At 43.1% G+C, this 19,770-nt stretch overlaps 1 protein-coding gene across 4 annotated transcripts in view; it reads left to right on the top strand.

Moving 5' to 3' along the window:
- The first annotated feature begins 312 nt into the window (after positions 1-312).
- Positions 313-19,770, top strand: part of ATP2B1 (ATPase plasma membrane Ca2+ transporting 1) — a 102,034-nt gene continuing 82,576 nt past the window's right edge. For 3 of the 4 annotated variants that reach the window (XM_080935519.1, XM_080935518.1, XM_080935516.1), the window contains exon 1: positions 313-440. The gene's annotated coding sequence lies outside the window, so the exon portion shown is untranslated. Of the gene's footprint in view, positions 441-823; positions 1,014-19,770 lie in introns of those variants that run through there. The other variant, XM_080935517.1, reaches the window with a different exon arrangement.

The raw sequence follows: 19,770 nt of genomic DNA, 5'->3' as shown, positions 1-19,770 counted from the left end.
GGGCGGGGGCAGCCGAGAGCCGGGCGCGCAGAAAAGGAAGAGAGGGAGGGGCGCGCGGAGGCGCGAGTCGTCCGCTCGGCACTCCAGGCCACCCTTTCCGCACCGCGCGCTGCAAGTTCTAGTCCCCCAACCCACCCACCTCTCCCCCGGCGCGCGCTCGCCAGGCGGGGACGCGCTCGCCGGATCCTCCCCTTAAACGCCCTCTCCGGGAAGCGCCAGTCTCGGACCGAGCCGCGTTACCTCCGCTCGTGCGCGCGCGCGCGCCCGCCCGCCCTCAGGCTCCCCGCGGGCCGCGTCACGTGACCGCGCCCAGCCAAGGCGGCAGCGGCGGCCGCGCGAGCATCGGCAGCGGTGGCAGAGGCAGCGGGAGCAGCTGCGCTGCCAGCGTGGAGCGGGAGGTGTGGAGGTGTGGAGAAGAAGGGAGCGTCGGACCGGAACGGGTGAGCGCCCTCCTCCCCCTTTGCTTGCTCGGGCGGTCCCGCGGGTCACCCGGTACATACGGGCCCCTGGCCGGAGCTGGCCGGAGCCCCTGGAGCTCTGCCGTCTGCGAACCGGCGTTCCCCAGGACCCCGCCCCGGGTTGCACCCCGCCCGTCGCTGCTGCTGCTGCTGCTGCGGACGACGGCGCGGGGCCGGTTGAGCTGCTGTGCCGAGCGCGGCGCGCCCTGAGCGCGGCTTTGCGGAGCGGAGGAGGCGGGTCCTGCGGGGACGCGAGCGGCCACTCGGCGGCCGCCGGGCTCTGGGCGGGGGCCGGCCGGGAGCCGCCTCCTCCTCCACCGCCGCCGCCTCCTCGCGGTGCAGCGTGAGTAGGGAGCCCCGGCTGGTGGACGCCGAGTCTCTGGGCTCCGCCGCCGCCTCCTTTTCGAGGTGCAGCCGCACCTCCGCGTGGCGCCCTGATCCCAGCGAGCCGGCTGCCGGCACGTCCCGCGACCCCTCGCCGCCAACCCCGGGACCCACCCGCCTTATCCTTCCTTGATTCTTCCCTCGGAAAAAATGGTTCCCGCTGCGGGCGAGGTGAGTGGCGGCCGGTGGCTGCCCGCGGCGGGGGCGGCCACCTGCGGGGGAGGCCGGGTGGGGCGCGCAGGGCGCGGCGGGGGTCCTGACAGCTGGGCGCGGGGTGGAGCGCGGCGGGTCCCCGCGAAGTTGGCGGCGCCTCCGGGGTTCGCTTCTGCTAGGAGACCGTAAAGGTGAGAAGGCTTCCTCGCCGCGCGCCCCGGCGCCGGGTCCAGCTTGGAGTCGCCGTCCGGGTGGCTTCTCGTCTACACCCGGGGCTCTCCGACTTAGCGGGGCTGCCTCTGCTGCCGCCACAGCCCATCTGAACACGGGTCGCCCCCACCCTGGCAAGTGGTGACCTTGAGGGCAGCGGTGGCCGGCACTCCCTCTCCCCGCGCCCTGGGAGGGTCACCGGTTTAATTCCTGGATTGGGCCCCCAGGAGGTACTGCCCATGCAAGGTGAAGGTTCGTCGGTCCCCGGGAGAGGGTGGTGAGGTAGATTCGTGTCAAACAGGACGGTGACTCCCGGGGAGTTGGAGAGCCGCCTGGAAGCTCTCTTCAGGTCTTGAGTCTGGCCCCCCAGGATGTTCACGGTCGCTTCCGATTCATGTTTATGTACTTAGTTTAACAGAAGAAAAAAAAATCTGCTCTGTCCTCGGGTCCCCGGAAAGGGTCAGCAAGCAGGAGGGTGGCATTCCTATTGCGGGGAGCGGAGGGGGCGGGGGTTGCTTCTCTATTAACATCTTGCAGGAGAATTTTGTGGCTTAGCTAGTTAGCGACCCCTGGGTCTGCGCCTCGGTCTCTGCTCAGGTTTGGTCTCCGTGCGCATTTCATTCACCAGTTTACTGCGGGACCCTAGCATTGGGAGTGCTTTTGCTGTTGCGGTGATAGGACCCCAGGGGGAATCTGGGGCTGGTCTGCGTGGGTAAAGGGGTCTGCAGGACCGTGCCAAGGACGCGAATCTCCTTGGTAGGCTGCTTTTTACCTTTCCTGGGGCTTAGAGCGCTGCAGACAGCCACCTTTGGCTGCTATGCATGCTACTTTTCTGGGTTTATTAATAATCTAATGACTCCTGTTGGTATCGATTTCTGTTCCTGATAAATTAGTTATATGGATTTTTTTTCATACGTGTGTAGGTATATGCATGTCTGGACTGTCTGCTTTTCAACATGGAAGGCTTTGTTGTGTTTCACCTCCCCCACCTGAGGACAGTCTTACTTTAAAATAAGGTTCTTGCACAGCGTAGGTGTATTTTATAATAATAAGTACTTGTAAGGGCCTGGTTTGTATAAAGCGCTCATAGGGCATCCCTTTGGATAGTGGCCCATGTGAGTGAATGGAGCGCCTTCACTTGCCCTGCCACCAGCCTTCCCTAGGGAGACTCCCTGTCCTTGTGTGTGGCAGAGGCGGATTGGGAGAATTAAAGAGGGATTGGAACGGGGAGAATCTGCTTTTTGTGCTTCTTGTATGTTTCACTTAACACCCCCTCCTTTTTTTTTTTTTTTTTTTTTTTTTTTCTTCCTGGTCAGTTCGAATTTGAAATAAATAGGATTTTTTTTCCTTGTTGGGAGCTTTTGAAAGCTGGTGTATGAAATGGTCCTTTTAAGCCATGTTTTCAGGGAGATGTTTTAGTTTCTACCTTGCTTTGGATAAGACAGTTAAATTGCTGTCATAAAGGGTGGGTCTCTGTCCTGATTTTTGGCTTGGGTGTAACTGCAAAGGTCTTTGAAAAGTAACTGTTATTTCTTACCATATAGTCTGCAAAAGTGAGTCACCCTCCGGTGAGCTGAGGACAGAGCGCCACCTTTGATCTAAAATTTTGTTATCCCCCCACCCCACCCCCAACGCCCCCATCAAATAGTGAAAATCAAGAGTATGCCTTCATAAAGCCGTTGTCCCCACGGTGTGCCCCTTTAGAAGTAAGAGGGGATTTGCCTTCAATTTTCAGTATTTTATAATTTATAGATCTTGAGAGGAATTTCAGCAACTGTGTGGGAAATATGGTGTTTTGCTTTTAGTCGAAGCTTGAGACCTTGCATACCATTCTGAGATGAGGTGAGGAACTAATTTTGACTCGTGTTGATAATAAAATAAGAGGATATTGATGGTCTAGACCGACTGAGGGACGGAAGGCAATGCAGTACTGTTGTCAATATTGTTTAGCTATTCTAGCAAATTCCAGTGCCTACCAGCATGGCAGTCCTTAGCGCCCCCCCCCCCCTTTTTTTTCTTTTCAGTTTTTTAACCGCTGAGCTAGGAACGGGTTCTACGATAAACACTGAAAATTTAATAAAATTATTTTTCTGGCCTGAATACTATATAGTAATTCTTTTTCATTGGCTGTCTTCCATTTACCTGCCTTTTGTGGTCTCACTGAGGGCTTATAATAACTTGCTTGAAGATAATGAGCACTGTGAACCGGAGTGCTTATATTCAAAGTTTAATCGAAACTATGTCGGGAAATGTGGTTGCTGCTCACGGTTCCTCTCAGATGCATCTCATATTAAAAATAAATAGGGTTTTTCAGGCTTGGGAGCGAAATGCTGTACTGTTGAGAGCTTCTCTGATGAGATTTCCCTGCTCTCTGCGCCACCGTCCTCCCTCCTCTCACATCCAAATTTGAAGGCGCAACTATCTCTTCAGGCAGAGGATGATAATTCCTTATTGTCATCCATAAAACACAAAAGAAAAAGATGTAGCTTTTAAGTAATGGGTAAATTAACATGGATGTTACCTAATACCGGTTTTAATTACAGACCATAAGCTATTATTGCTGTACTGTCTGCATTTAAATTTTAATTCAACATTTGAGTTCTTCTGACTCCTGTAAAGCATTAGATGCTGAGCTGTAGATAAGTATTAAGCTATAATTAAACAAAAAAAATCCGTTTGAGATGATAGATTATTTATGCCTTCACTGCTACAAGGCCTCCTTAAAGCCATGGAAATGGCCCCAGGTTAAAGGGCATTTGAAGCCATTAAGTGGATGCATGCAGGGTAATTAATACATTGTTAAATGTATTTTGATGAAATCTATTATTTGGGGATTCACTTGACTGATTTTCTTAAGTTCAGTTTTAAATGAAACAACTTTTTATGTCAAATGAGTTTTAAAATAATTTGTCACTTAGTAAAACTTTCTAATACTGAAGATGAAAAAATTTGACCATTTTTCTTGTAGTTGATGCACATGAAGTTTGAGCTGATATTTTCATCTCTTATAGAATTTGTGATTAATATGAAATACAGGGGGAGGATCAGGAAGCAGAGACTTAAAGCTTAAGTTTTTATATCTCATGTAAGAATATTTTCTTGACCAGTTGGAATGGAAAATTATGTTCTAGTGAATGTCTTATAGAAAGATGTATCAGTAACTTATTTGGGGCTTTACAGACTGAGGTAACATTACAAGAAAAATGATATACAAGGAGGATTTTCAGAAAGAGGTAACAATTTCTTAGCTTTTAGAAATGGCATTTATGCATACACACCAAATACACTGTTTTATTAAAATTTTTATTACAGAAATTGCCAGTGAAAATAGAATGACAGACTTAACTGATCATTTTGACAACTCACAGTCTATCCCTTGCTCATATTACCATACCAAAGATAAGTCTTATAAATGGATATATTAAGTAAATGAGTGGAATTTTTTTTTTTTTATGTTAAGATTCTTACTATGTAACCCTGACTGGGCTGGAACTCACTTTGTAGACCAGGCTAGCCCCGAACTCATAGAGACCCTCCTGCTTCCTCCTCTTGAGTATTGAATTGAACTCTTATGTTTAATATTTGCAGCTTAGGAGATACTCAGTACTACCCAATTTTAATAGGATCTGAAAAATTGACTCTGGTTGTGTATGTGGCAGGGTTTCTCCCGAGAGCAGATACCTAATAATACTGCTCGTTAGGACCTCAGAACAGTGGCTTAGAAATGCTCACGCTTATTCGGTGTAGTTTTTAACATGACCGTGTGGCCTGATTCTCATAACAAGTAGTTTTTCAAAGTGAGTTATGTGACAGTTGTACCTTTCTCCCCCTGGTAGTCAAGGTGATCTATCTGGGTCCAGGGTCACATAGCTGACAGATAAATCAACCAGACTTGAACTCTAGGTTATCCAGAGGTCCCCTTACTTCTGCCCATCGCTGATCTCACTCTGTGTTTAAGTTTATGGGAGTATATGGCAGGTCAGCTTCTGATCAGTGTAAAGTTAATGATACAATAAAAATAAGTTTGCTTAGGCTTTGCTTTGTGGTTTAATTACTGCATATGCTTGGAGTTATATCAACAATTCCTACATACCCTGATTTGCTTCACTTCCCAGCAAGGGGGTGACATGAACATTTGTAAAATACTACAGTTAAACTTCATTTTTTTAAAATCTTGTTTTCAGTGAGGGTTTTTTTCCCCCCGCAATAATTTATTAAAAATAAAATAATGCTAGTGAAAAAAAAAAAAAGTGTTCCTTCTTTCAACTCCTGTAATTAAGCACTTGTCTTTCTGCCACAGGTATGTTATATAAATTTTTCTTGAATGTTAATTTGTTAAGGAGTGAAATTTAGATATTTAAATAGGACCCCAGATTTCAATTCATAAAATTCAAAACCTTGTTATAAATCTCACACAAACACACACACACAAAGGTGATAATTCTCTACTGTTCTTGCAATTACTTGGGACAGTTGCTCAAAGCATGGGTTTCTTGGCTGTACCCCTGTGGTTCCGATTCAGCAGATGTGGGGTGGGGCCAACCAGTCTGCATTTCGAAAAAGAACGTTACTGACTGTATAAGGCAGATGAAATTGTAAACATTATTAGAAATCCTTTTATGATTCAGGAGGAAATCATTGATCTATTTCCAACATAGTCACATTAGTGTTCCTAAGTGGTTTTTGACTGTTGTAGAAAAGTTTGACTTGTTGGATGGGTAGTTTTTGTGACAGTTGTAAAGATGGATAGAGACTCCTGTGTGTCTGTGGTTCCTTCGTAAGCACTATAGACTCACAGACATGTTCATGTTCTGTCTTAGTTCTGTATCTAAATGTCCACTGTCTTCAAAGGAATTGAGCTCAGGTTTCTTTTCCTAAAAATAATTCCTGTTACTTTGTTTTTTTTTGTTTTTTGTTTTTTTTTGGGGGGGGGGGTTAGAGGGAAATGTCTAATAAATAGCCATAAACTAGTAGGTAAATAGTGACCCTGTTAAATTTCATTTAGCAAACAGCTGCTTCAAAAATAGCATATTGGTGCTGGTGATTTTTGAAGAATATTAACAGTGCCATATTGACAACTTTCCACCTGTACACCAAAACAAGTCAGCGCTGCTTCCGTTGCCTATTGATAATTTGTGTAGCTAGGTAATCTACTGCAGGGTCCATTTCATATGGCTGTCACTGTAGCTTAGCTGTTGCCTATGACATATGCACAAACTGTCTTGAATGCATTTCCTGGTTAAAATCGGTCTTAAAATGCAGTTGTTTTGGTTCATATATATCATTGTAACAGTTTTACATACATTAAAATGAAAGTAGTTTCAAAACCCATCTCAAGCCTACAGAGCTTGTTTTTATTTTTAAAACTTAGGCTTATTGGCTGAGCCTTAGGGAACAGTTAGGGATCCTGGGGTATAATTGACTAATGATCTTGGAAATCTAATTTATTATTTTTGGCAAAGTGGGAAGACATTTCCCTATATTCTCTTAAAGCTGTTGTCTTTTAATTTTCCAAAACAATGTTAACTAAATAATGTATGATGTCTTAAATTGCTTCTTTGGTAAGAGAATTATTCGCTGTTTGTGAGTGTAGTGGCTTCTAGCATTGTGGTTTCTAACAGTCTGGGATTTGGGTTTTGAATTAATGTTACTGTCACCTGGGCCTCGAGAGACAAGGGGCATGCTTTTGAATGGAGCACTGCTCACTGTGTTTACACCGTGAAATCTGAGATTATTCTCTTCACCGAGAACTGGTATGACTACTGGACACACCTGGTAAATTGAAGAATGAAATGTATGTGTTTTGAAAAGTAGATCCTAGAAAGGATTTGATTATTTACCTAAAGAGGAACTTTTACAATAATTGTATTGTTAGTAGTGTAGATCTGCCCTCTTTATTAACCCAGAACGTTTTCTTGTGAGGACGTTTAAAATAAACTTGTTCTCAAAATGCTCAGTTCCTGTGCTTTGATTTACCTTTCATATTTGTGCTGAGATTTATCAGGTTTTTGGGTTTTTTTTTTTTTTTTTTTTTTGATGTTTGTTTTCTTAAACCTTACCTCATGTCAATTCACTAAAACATTTAATGGTTCCTCTTTTTTTTTTTTTTTAAATCATATACAAGTAGGTTCTGGAGGACTTGTATCAAATAAGTAATGCAGTGTTTTCTAAAGTGTGTTGGAAAGCACTGGTCCTTAGGAACAGTAAGGGTTTGATGTGAGGAAGAGGGCAGCTTTTCCATCTGGAATTTCTTCATGTCTGTAATGTGAGAATATGGATAGGACCTATCCAGATGTGGTCATTGTTTTCCCTTTATTTCACAGACCAGTGGAGCATCTGTCTCATCTGCCAGGCGCAATCTGCTCCTCACCGGGGTCACCACTTTGTACTTTTAGGGGAGGTGTTATTCACACATACAGCATCAAACGAACAGTGTTTTCTGGAGCTGAGAGCCATGGTGTATTCATAGCAACGCTGACTGCCCACTGGAGACAGTGTATAGTCTGGCTGTTGCCCTCTTCTCTTTGTTGTGACTTCATACATGTATCCTCTAACCCGAGAAAACCCTGGGCCTCCTGGTCTAAGTATGCCTATTATTCAAAGCTTAGCAACCGTTCAACCTTTCTAGTCATTTTTTTATTACTTTGTCCGGATTCCTCTTTCTATTCTCACCTATACACTTCTTGTTTTTGTGTGTAAGATTTGTTTAATTCTTACTTAAATGTATTTGTGTGAGCTTGAATAAGTTTATGTGCTCCATGTGTGTGCAGGTGCCCATGGAGGTCAGGGAGCAGTTGGATCCCTTTGAATTGCAGTTACAGGCAGTTGTGAGCCACCTGATGCGGTTACTGTGGACAGAACTCAGGCCCTTTGGAAGAGTATCAAGAGCTCTTAACCACTGAGCCAGTCTCTCAGCCCAAGTCTCTCCTGGTATGTTCTGTGTCCCCTTGCTGTGATGGAGACAGCATGGAGAAGTGAGTTCAGGAAGGAACAGCAGAGATGGTGACTTGCAGACCACAGGTGTGGGTTTAAGAGTTGGACATTGTGTATCTTTAGTTAAGGTATCAATAACAGACAAACTTGAAAACTGAGAATTGCTAAAGCTTGTTTTGTCTGACTTTTTAACCCTGCACCTGTTGCTTCACAGGGTAGTCTATCTTACTACTGGACCAAGGGTTCCTTTTCATTGACTATCACTAGGGCAGTAGAATTCAGCTTCTACAGGAGAAGTATTTTCCACTTGTGAACAGTGTGGTGTATTCATCCTTATTAGTCTTCATTCTGATTCCAAAAATAATTGCAGCTTAACTTTATATTTTTAATGAAAATGCATATGAAACTCAACTCTCAAAGAATTAATCAAAATTTAAAAAGAGAACAAGTCATTGGGGGAAGATTGTATTTTTTAACAGCTAATTTCATTTTGGGCATATGCCATCTTAGTCTTTCATTTGAATTAATGTTGAGATGTGCTTCCTGGGTCTCTATATAATTGATCAGTGTATTGCATGGTGCACAAAGTCATAATTCGAAGCAAATATTCTGGGTTATAATTGAATCTGTTTTGTTTTTTGTTTGTTTGTTTGTAGTTCCTGTGTGTTGGTAGAAATGCTTGTGGAGCTGTAATGGGTCACGGGTCCTACTGTTCTGGGGAGGTTTTTGAGAGTGAACTTAGTGCTCAGTCACCGCAGGCATCAGGAAGAAGTGTAAGGATACAGTCTATTAAGGTTTAAAAGTATGGCACTATGGTTATTCTCCTACCTGCCTTCAGGTCAAGAAAGACCACATCTATCATGACTAGTGAATGCTCATTTCATACACACAGTATTAATTTCAAACATCAAATAACTACATAAATTTACCATTGTAAAATCATCACTCTCAAAGTACTTGAGGGGAAAAAAACTTCTAACCCATTTTCCAGTAATTAGTACATTGTGCTATTGTTTGTTTAGCTATTTCAGATTTTTAACACATATAATTTTTGAATAGTTTTTAAGGGCTCATAAATTAAGTGCTTTTTTATTTAAAGTTTTATTTTTGAACATTTTATGAGGATCTCATTTATAGTGATTATATCTATACCACTCCCCTTTTATTCTTCGTTACCCCCTTCATTTCCTTCTGATTCTCTTCCCAGTTAGTCTGCCAGTGGCTACCCCATTACAGACAACCCTTAGAAACCATGAGCAGTCAGCAGCTTCTCAGGATACTTTCTCAGTAATCGCTTGGATACCTTTGTTTTGAAGGGCCAAACCTTGTGCCCTGTTTCCATGATAGCAGTGTTTTATGGAATTCCTTCCCATACTTCAGCTCAAATTGTTTCTTTCTGAAATGTTCCTTTGTGTGTGTGTGTGTGTGTGTGTGTGTGTGTGTGTGTGTGTGTGTGACAGACAGACACTTTCTTAGGGTTCAACACTCAACAGTTACTTATCCTCAGCATTTCACTAGATAGAAATCTGCATTAACTGTCAACCTCTGCTGCAGGCTGAGTGCCACACTGGTTCACAGATAAGTAGTAAACGTTCAGGGAACCAACGGTAGTATGTTCCCTTCATGGACCTCTGACTCCTCAGACAAGCTTTGGGAGAGTTTTATAGTATTAGGTATGCCTTCATATCGGGCAGGCCTCCCTCCCGTTCAATCACAGAACAGTTGGCTGTCCCCAAAGAGTTCTGCCACAATTGCACCAGGCTTTTCTTGCTTGGCTGGTCGGTACTCCAGTGCACATGGTCTACAGGTAAGTGAGATCGGTGTGTTTTCTGGCCAGGGTATATAAACAGAATTGTATAAGGTGCTATAGAAAACATGGGACTTTAACTGTCATTGTAATTGTAGTGAAGCTGTTGGTCAAAGAGATGCACAGAAATGGTTTTGTTAGTGGAAGATGAAAGGAATTTGAAGACAAGAATTAGCAAAAGTAAAATGAATTAAAGCAGTAAATCTTGATCTTCCTGTACCAGAACACACACAGGTGTATATACACTATACAGCCTGCTGACGCCTATAGATATACAATATAGATGCATAAAATTCTGTCCTTTCTCAATTCATGCCCAAAAGCAACTCAGTCATGCTCTTAACTACTTTTATTTTTTATTTTTTGAATGTTGTTCTTTTAAAAAGCGACTCATGAACTTAGGATACTTTGTATATTCAAAACAACTAAAACCATGAGAGGGAATTAGGGAGGGAATGGGTCCCAGTGTAAAGAGAGGACAGTAACTGAGGATGGCCAGTTAGTGAACCTGCAAAGATACTGGGCAAGCTGAGGAGAAGGAGCTCTCCCAGCATCAACCCCTAGTTCGGTGTTGATGCTCTCTACAGCCCCCTCTACACTCTGCAGACACTTGGGAGCCTAGGGCCTTGCTGCCTTTGAACTTTTTATATGCACAGAACACTAGGCCCTCCTGATCTCTCTGTCAGGTTGCTCCTCTTGCTGAAGCCTTTTCAGTGTACTGTTTGTGATATTTCGTGGACTCCAAGTTTAAGTTCTGTTTTGTCTTTAACACTGAAAATTTTAATGATGCTGAGTGAATGAAACACTTGAGTGTCTTTGCCACATCCCAGAAATGTGTAAAGAGGCAAGTAATTTTAATGTTTTAATTAATTTTCTCTTTGGTTTAGCTTTCAGAAACCTTTATTAAACCTAGCATAACCCCTATTCTTCCCAACCTTTTATTTTTAAGTTTTGTTAACCCTGTCTTCTAACTTTGCAGGTTTTTTTTTATTTGATTTGTGCATTTGAGCAAATGCTGTTTGGTTCCTGGAGATAAATATGTTTACTGAAAACCTAAGTTGTCTTTGGAAGAAGTTTTCTGTAACTAGCATCATCTCTGTTCCCTGTCAAGTATACACTGAAATTGTGAATAGCAAGTTTCCTACAAACTCAGAGAAAAGAAATCCATCCCAGAATGTCAGGAAGAGCCATAATAGCCAAACAACAGAACCCAAGATTGCCACTTTAAACATGATTTTTACTGCATAGTATTATATCTTAGTAAAGCAGTAAGAAAACTTTTACATCATGATTAAAAAAATAATACAAACAAGTTAATCAAAGGCATGGATATCTGTGTGTGGCTTTCTAACTACAGATTTCCCTGTAGAAGAACTGACAAAGCCTTTTTTTTTTTTGAACATGCACAAATCAGAATCCTCAAGATTCCCCTTGGTCCAGAGAACTCTCCTATGGCTGGCCAGCACACTGATAGTTTGAGATGTGGTCCCTCCTACGCTCAGAAAGCTGAATTCCAGCCCAGTGATGGGAAAGCCTGAGAGCTGCTCCGTTACCATTGCAGATGTCCTCAAAGGCTCTGGGTGTAGTTCCATGACCTTCCTCCTCTGTCTAATCACAGAAACCTGCCTTCGCCGAGGCACACAACTGCTAACCAAGATACCACATGCATGCAGATCCTAGCCACCTCTCACGGAGCTGTTAGTGTGCTGGCCAGCATAGGAAAGTCCCCCGACTCAAGGAGGACAACTTGAAAATCCTGATTTGTGTGTGAAGAAGGAAAGAAAGAGAGTCTTTGTCAGCTCTTCTACAGTGAAATGCGCAGTGAGAAAGCCACACGCTAATGTCCATGCCTTTGATTTTCCCTATTTGTCTTACGTTTTAAAAATCATAAGATTTTTTTTCTTACAGCTTTATTAAGGTATCATGTACTGTAAACATCATGTTGTTTAAAGTGACGATCTTGGGTTCTGGTTGATGGCCGTGTCAGTAAAACCACGGTCAACTATTAAGCACAGTCATCTCCCATAAAAGTGTCTTTCTGTCTCTCTACCACCTCCCTAGCTGCTGCTCTCTTCAGCCAACTACCGAATCCCGATTAATTTGACATTTCTACAAGTACTTAAATGTAGTCCGGCTTACATTCGATCTAAGTATTTTGAGATGCATCCGCGTCGTATCTATTAATAGCTGGTTTTGTTGCTGATGAGGGTGTTACTCCATAGCTGTAGTTTGTTAGTGGGAAATTGTGGACATTTTGGTTCCTGTAAAGCATAGTTTGTTATTTTTGAGCTATATTATCTCTTTATTGCTTAGATCAAAGGACTTTGGGAACCACTTGTGTTTGTGCTGGGAGTTGGAGGAAAGAGTTAGTGAAAGAAATAACCTCAAACTAGCGAAGTAGGGGGTCCCACGGGATCAGTGGTATTTGTAAAGATGAGCCTGGGTTCTGCACGGATCACCTCGCTGTCGTTGTGATGACACACCCAGATCAGTCAGATTGGAAGAGGAAAAGCTGATTTGGGCTCATGATTTCAGAGACTGCCTTGCCTCATTGTTCTGGGCCTGTGGTAAGGAGATCATTGATATTTCAAAGGAAAGCATTGTGGATCTTCGCTCTATGCAGATTGAATTTTGTCAGAACTACAGATAAATACATTTAAATGTGTAGATACCCCAGATATATTACCTGTTTTTTAATGTGTTTGCAGTTTCTAGAGACTTAGGTACACAAGTCATGCTACTTTGGGTAAAATACAATTCTGCTTCTACAGAAGTGTAAATGAGGAAAGCGGTTCTAAGAGAACATGTCTTCTGCAGGGGCATTCTGTTAAGAACTTACAGGGTTTTTTTCCTCCATCCTTGATTTCTGCTTCTAGCCCATCTTCAAGGTCATAAGTTGTGTATCCTGAGCAACAGTGGATTGCCATCTGCAATATTGTAGCCAGGTTTTAGAGCTGTGTTTCATGACACCTGAGTAATTCCAGTTACTTGGATCAGGTAAAGGAACGTAATAATTGAATTAAATGAATCGTCGTATGATGAACCAGCTTTCTACCTGTAGCATCTAAGACAGTGGCTTCTGTGGAATTTGTGGGTGAGATACTCTCCACAGAATATGATGGAAAGGGTTTGTAGCTGTTCCCCAAGACTCTTCTCAGGGTTGGGGAGATGAATGGGGGAGTAAAGTGTTTGGCATGTAAGTGTGAGGACAGGAGTTAAAATCTGGAGCATCTGATAAACGCCAGGTGGGTGTGCAGGCTCACTTCTACTCTCTAGCCCTGAGAGCTAGAGACGGGAGCTGGGTAGCTAGGGTAGCAGCACCAGTGAGCTGGTAGAGAGCCCGCCCACAAATAAACTAGACAGCACGAGGAAGGCACCTTGGTGTCATCCTCTGTTCTCCACATGCTCATACACACGGGTTTTTGTATACCTCCACACATGCGAGCATGCACACACGTCACACCCCGTTATCCACACACACCGTGACCTATTAACCTCACTTACATAAAAGCCTATGAGCACTGATAATAGAATGCTTGGAAGATACAGAATGATGTAACATCAAAAAAAAAAAAAAAAATCAACCTGGAGAGATGGCTCAGTGGTTAAGAGCTCTGGCTGTTCTTCAGGAGAGCCTGGATTAACTAACAATGCCCACATGGTGGTTCACAACCTGCTGCAACTCCAGTTCTGGGGGATTTGACACCCTTTTCTGTCCTCCACAGTCACCAGGCATACATGTAGTCTGCAGACCACGTACAAACAAAATCATTTTTATAAATATAACATGAAATCTTTTATAAGACAGTCACTCACTCTATGTCTGATAAATATGTATTTTAACATTTAATTATTTTGATATTTGAACTGTATATGCTTTAACATCCTTTAAATAATAAAGTGTGATTGTATGGTTTTAACTTTATATGATTTTCTAAATTTTCTTCTTAATGTGATATAAATTGGTGTGATCTATGACTAGTCCCGTGTATGAAATGTTTTAGTTTTCCTGTTAAATAATCTCTCATTGTGCATCATTATTTATAGATATTTATCTCTACTGATGGCCGTGCACTTTATAATTATTGAATTTTAAGTAATGTGGTTTGTGTGACCCATTTCAGTTTCTTCCAGCTTCCTAGAGTCAGGTTTTTACAGTGGTCTTTTCTTGTTCTGTATATAGTGTTTCCTCTCTCTTTACATGTCTTTCCACTACTTTCTCAAACTCCCAAAGCACTTTCTAAAATTGTATTCGTGTTTGACACATTCAGAATCTGTTCAGTCTGAGAGTAGAAGATGCTAATTTCTTTGTCACTTGCCCTTGGCGTGGTGCCTGTTTATACCTGTGAGGTTCTTCATGACATTAAATGAGCATCTTGTCTCTAGTGCTGCGCTTCTATCCATTTGCCTTCTGATTCATGTAAAATACTTGCTTGGGCCTGGAGAGTTAGCGCTGCTCACTGTTAAGAGCACTGGCTGCTCTTCTAGAGGACCTGCGTTTCATCCCAAGGATCTACATGGTGACTCACAAATGCCAGTAACTCCACCTCCAGACAATCAGATTCTCTCTTCTGGGCATAAACACACGCGGCACAGACATACATGCAGGCACTGGTACATACGAAACAAGAAGAAGGTACCTGTTCCACTCTTAGAAGCAATAGTATGCTTGGAATGAGAATTTATCGATAGCTCCTGGTTTCTTTTTTAATTTCTGGAAGACTGGCGTGCAAGCTGAGTGGCACAGATGAGAACTTTATCACAGCCATTACATGCTCTATACATTTCACTCTTTCTGTGAGGAGAATTCTCCACCTGTGTGAACAGAAAGAGTAAGAGGGAAGACGTACAGGTACCCAAGTAACTGAATTCCGAATGCCAGCACTTCCATAAAGTGCTCCAAAACGGAATGACATGGTTTGCTTTTGCTCTTTAGAACAGAAAACTGCAGATGTTCTAACAAAATTTTCTGGACAAATCTATGTGCAACTAATAATACAAAAGTACATTGCAGTAAAATAAAACTGTAGAGACGTGTCAAGGTATTTTAGTAGATTTTCATGTAATATTTTCTGAATTTTTTTTCAAACTTCAGACTTTGAGTGGAAGACAAAGTTTATCAAATAATCTGTATTTTTATTTTCTAATGGGGAGACACAAAGATCAGGAGTTCACAACCAGAATGGGCTACATGACACTCTATTTTAAAAAAGCAAAAGAAGAGGGGGACAGATGGGGGTGTAGGGAAGGGAGAGAGAGAGAGAGAGAGAGAGAGAGAGAGAGAGAGAGAGAGAGAGAGAGTTTATGTGTGCGTGCACGCCTGCTGCTTTGCTGGGAAGTCATGGTGAGAAGAGACTGCACACTGGCTGCTCCTCTCCTCGGTTCCCTTTTCTGTGAGGGTGTTTCAGATGCTGCCTGCTTCCAGGTCCCAGTATCTGTGTACATCTGACCCCTTCTTTGATTGGTCTTTACGGTAAAGGGCTGTGGCATTTCTTGCTGCCGCTTTTTCCCTACATAGGAGAGGCCCCTGGAATGTGCTTTCAGACCTCAGTACTTTTAGCTGCCTTGTTTCCCTTCTTAAACGTGACTGCTGGGGGTTTTCCTAAGTGGCACTGAGCTTGGCTCCTGTTTCCACACAGAGCCAAGGGCTGGTGAGTTAGGCTGCCCATTCATTAGTTCCTCCTGCACTTGCCCCCACCTCCTTTCCTGATACATATTAGATCGGGTGGCCATAGAATTGTGCGGTTCCCCAGGAGAGATGCTGTCTGGTGAAGATACTGGTCCTAGAATGAGGGAAAGCTGTGGACCAGGTTCTTTGGCCACGCTCCTGCAGTGTATTTGCCGCCTGCTTCTGGCCTCAGAAAGTGTATACCCCAGAGTTAAAGAAATTTACATTGGCTTTAGGGATCTTAGGAGATGTTTATTTAACTGAAAAACTGCAAATACATACAAGAAACAGGAAGCCATCGTTGAAAGCCGCAGATAATATCAGAATTGTGGGCTTTTGAATTAAGAAGACAGCTACAGAAGTAGGATGTGTTGGATGTGTGCATTTGGGAGTTCAGAACAAGCAGGGTGATTCTTTATTTGCTTTTTCCTATTGTAAGCAATGTCACTTTAAGAGAAAAATATAGGTATAAAAGGTGTGTACCGGAATGTCAGTACATACCAGTCTTGGCTGGGCATGGTGACACTATGAGTTTGAGGCCAGCCTGGTCTACATAGGAAGTTGCAGGCTACCACTACTACACAGTGAATGTCATTTTCACCAGTCATGAGGCATTCCATTGGTGGACTGGTTGCTACCTGGCGTGGGAAAGACAAAAGCTGCATAGGGCTAGAGGAAAGGTTAAGGACTGTGGGTATCTTCTGGGCTAGCCTGGGGCTGTTATCCATCCAACTTCCTGAACAGTGTAAAACATAGTAGAAAACCAGGAAATTGGCAGAACAGCCTGTTAAGAAACCAAAAGTCTCTGTGTCCAACTCTGTTCAGTTTAGGTGTTTACTAGGTGCGTTTACTCATACCTTAGACTCCTTCCTGTAAACGTTCACAGCCAGTTTCCTAATACATTGTCAGTGGCAAAACAAACGGTGTGAAGCAAGAGTGTTTGGAGGAGAGCACAAGGATTCTGGTTTTCGGAATGGAAAAATTTGACATCTTGATGGCATAAGATGACATTTTTGAATTGATCAGATTTCACAGCCGTAGCCAGTTGGCTGAAAAGCATTTGCTCTTTGCTGTTCTCCGTATCTGGAAAACCGTCACGTGGAATTTAACATTATTTAGGACCCTGCTGTGTGGTCCCAGCCTTGCTGGTACAGTCAGTCACCCAGCCATACTGGAAGGCCTTGTTGATTCCAGAGGCACACAGCAGCTGGCCACTGTTCCTTTGCATGGCACCGTCCTCCTCATTAAACCCCTCAGATTACAGAATCCTGCTCCTGTTCGAGGCCTTCTTTGAAAGGCCAGGCTTTGCTGAGCCACTATTCCAGACGCCCTCCACAGAAGCTTCCCTGTGTCTGTGATCTGTGATCATGAACTCTGAGGAAATAAAGGATGAGCTTGGTCATAGTTGTAGGCGAGTGAGAAATATGCACAAAGATGAGAGTGTACTGACTGCTGCAGACAGTTTTTTTTTTCCTCATAAAATTTGTAATTATTACTGGGATATCATCTTTTTTTTTAAATACAGAGAAAACCAAGTTCAAGCTTTATAACCCATGCTCTGTGGTCTTAATAACTTCCTTTTACAGTGGGCATGTGATGTTACAGCTTGGCAGGTCTGTTTGTATTTGTATCTCATTATTAATTTTGAATTTATTCAAGTGTGTGAGGGAGTTCCTGTGTGTGCATGCATGCAGGGTCAGAGGACAACACTTTCTGGAAGTCGGTACCCCACTCCACCCTGCTGTTGAGGCAGTGTCTCTTGGGGTACCGCAGGCAAGCTGGCCTGAGCCTGTTCTTCTCTCAGGAAGGCCAGTATTACTAATGTAATTACTAATGTACGGCAGTATCTGCCTTGTTCATGGGTCCTGGGGTTGCCCAGGTTGTCAGGCTGCAGCAGCAAACACTTTTGCCAACCAATTGAGCCCTTTTCCTCAGCCCCAAACTTCATATTTTACAACTGTGGTTTCCTCATTTTTATTTTCGTTAATGTAATAACGATCCAGTGTGCTAATGTATAAAAGAAACACTGCCCTCCCTTAATTTGAAAATCCTTTTCTGAGAATAAGGCAAATCCAGTTCCCTGTAATTGCCTGTCTGACGGGTGACAGGCAATCTGTGTAAACTAGATTTTTGGTTTCAGTGTTGTTTCTTAATTACAGACTTCTGAAAGACGCTTTAAGCAGAAATGAGGGATTCAAATTCCCATGGTCTCAACAATGACAAAAGGATGGAATTTCCTATTTGGGAGCTAATAGTGCTGAGAACTGAAAGACAGACTATTTGAGCTTGGGGAAAGAGAGAGGGAGGGAGGGAAGGAGGGAGGAAGAGAGAAAGAGCGAGAACATTATGGAGGCTAGGTGCCTTCCTATATAACTGTACTTTTCTTTTTTTTTTCACTGCACCTCTGCCTGGCCAGCAAGCCCTGGGGCTTCACCTGCTCTCAGTGCTGGGATTTTTACCTGTCACACCTGAATTCTAAGTGTGTTGAGGGTGTGTGGAGGATCCAAATTCAGATCTTCATGCTTCCAAAACAAATGCTTAACCAGCCAGCCATCTCTTCAGTCCTGAACATTTGTTAAATATCATTTGTTCTCTTAAAGTCATTTGTTGACAGGTCTATTGTTTTTGGATAGATGTGACACTGTAACTCTTAGGCCTAGCTGACTTCAGGGATATATTGCAGGTCTGAAGCTGAATAGTAATCATGAGTTTCACCTGAAGGCTTCATTGTGCTTTTTTTTTTTTTTTAATTGTCCAAGGTTAACTCGAGATATGTTGGCAAAAGATTATTATGAAAATTATTTAGTTTCTATCTTTAAATTTTTATTTATGCCATGTCTTTGTTAGGGTTTTACTGCTGGGAACAGACACTGTGACCAAAGCAAGTCTTAAAACAGAAAACAACAACTGGCTTGCAGTTCAGAGGTTCAGTCCATCATTATCAGGCGGCCTGCAGGCAGACATGGTAGCTGAGAAATCTGCATCTGGATTGGCAGGCAGCAGGAAAAGTGAATGCGGCTCTGGGCCTGGTTTGAACATCTGAGACCCTCAGAGCCCACCTCCAGTGACACATTTCCTCCAACAAAGCCACACCTATGAGGGCCACAAGTCCTAATGGTGCCACTGTATGGCCTGCAGGAGCCGTTTTCATTCAGACCACCGCATGCTACATATCTCATGGTTCACGGTTTTCCTAATAAGCGTTTTAGACGTGCGTTAGTCGAGGATGTCACTCTTTGCCCTGAGTTGAGGAGAATGGGTTTGGCTTGCTGGTTCTAGTTTTTGGTAGTCATGAGGCTAAAGTGTCTGATTTTTCTTACACAGTTGGGTGATCTTGGGAAGCACGTTGCATCAACAGCTGGTGTGCCTTCCTCTGTTTGGCAGCGTTCCTGATAAGGTGACGATTCCTTCATTTCCTTCCTGTGTAGACAAAGACCTAAAAAACACCATGAGTTGCAGTTACAGTTGATTCAGGCAATGGGAGTTCATCCAGAGGGCCAAAGATAATTTTCGATTGGTACAAAGCACGCATTACCAACCTGTATATATTCTGGTGTATTTAAAATTTTGTAACATCTTCATAACTACAAGTATAATAGTAATGACATCTGTTTTTTAAAAGTCCAGAAATTGTATCCAATGTCTAGTGAAATCCTACTATGAAGAATTCCAAGTTTCCAAAAAGTAACTAAGTAATTGGGTCTTCCGTAGTTTCCATATTTAAATTGGAGAAAAATAAAATAGTCAATATGATTTTATTCAAGCAACAGCACGTTAGGTTAGTCACAGGAATCAATTTGATTCAGAAGCACATTGCACCTTCTGTGTATAGTGATCTACAGCCATTTGATATTTAGGAGACAGTGATCAGCAGGTCATAGCGATACACATCTGTAGTCCCATCATTTGTGAGGTCAGTCGTTTCAGGTCAGCCCAGGTCAGCCTGGGACACATGAGATCTTGTCTGAAGATAAATAAATAAAGAGCAAATTAACAGAAGCAAACACTGTGTCTGTGTGATATGCCGTGTACACAGGAAAGGTACGACGCAGATGTGAGGATAAGAACTGTCTCCCCTGGGGCTATAGAGCACTGACTGAGTTCAGTTCCCAGCAACCACACGGTGGCTCACAGCCATCTGTAATGGGGTCTGGTGC

This window comes from Micromys minutus (genome assembly GCF_963924665.1).
Source record: "Micromys minutus genome assembly, chromosome: 22".
NCBI lineage: Eukaryota > Metazoa > Chordata > Mammalia > Rodentia > Muridae > Micromys > Micromys minutus.
This window is presented reverse-complemented; position numbering and strand designations above follow the sequence as displayed.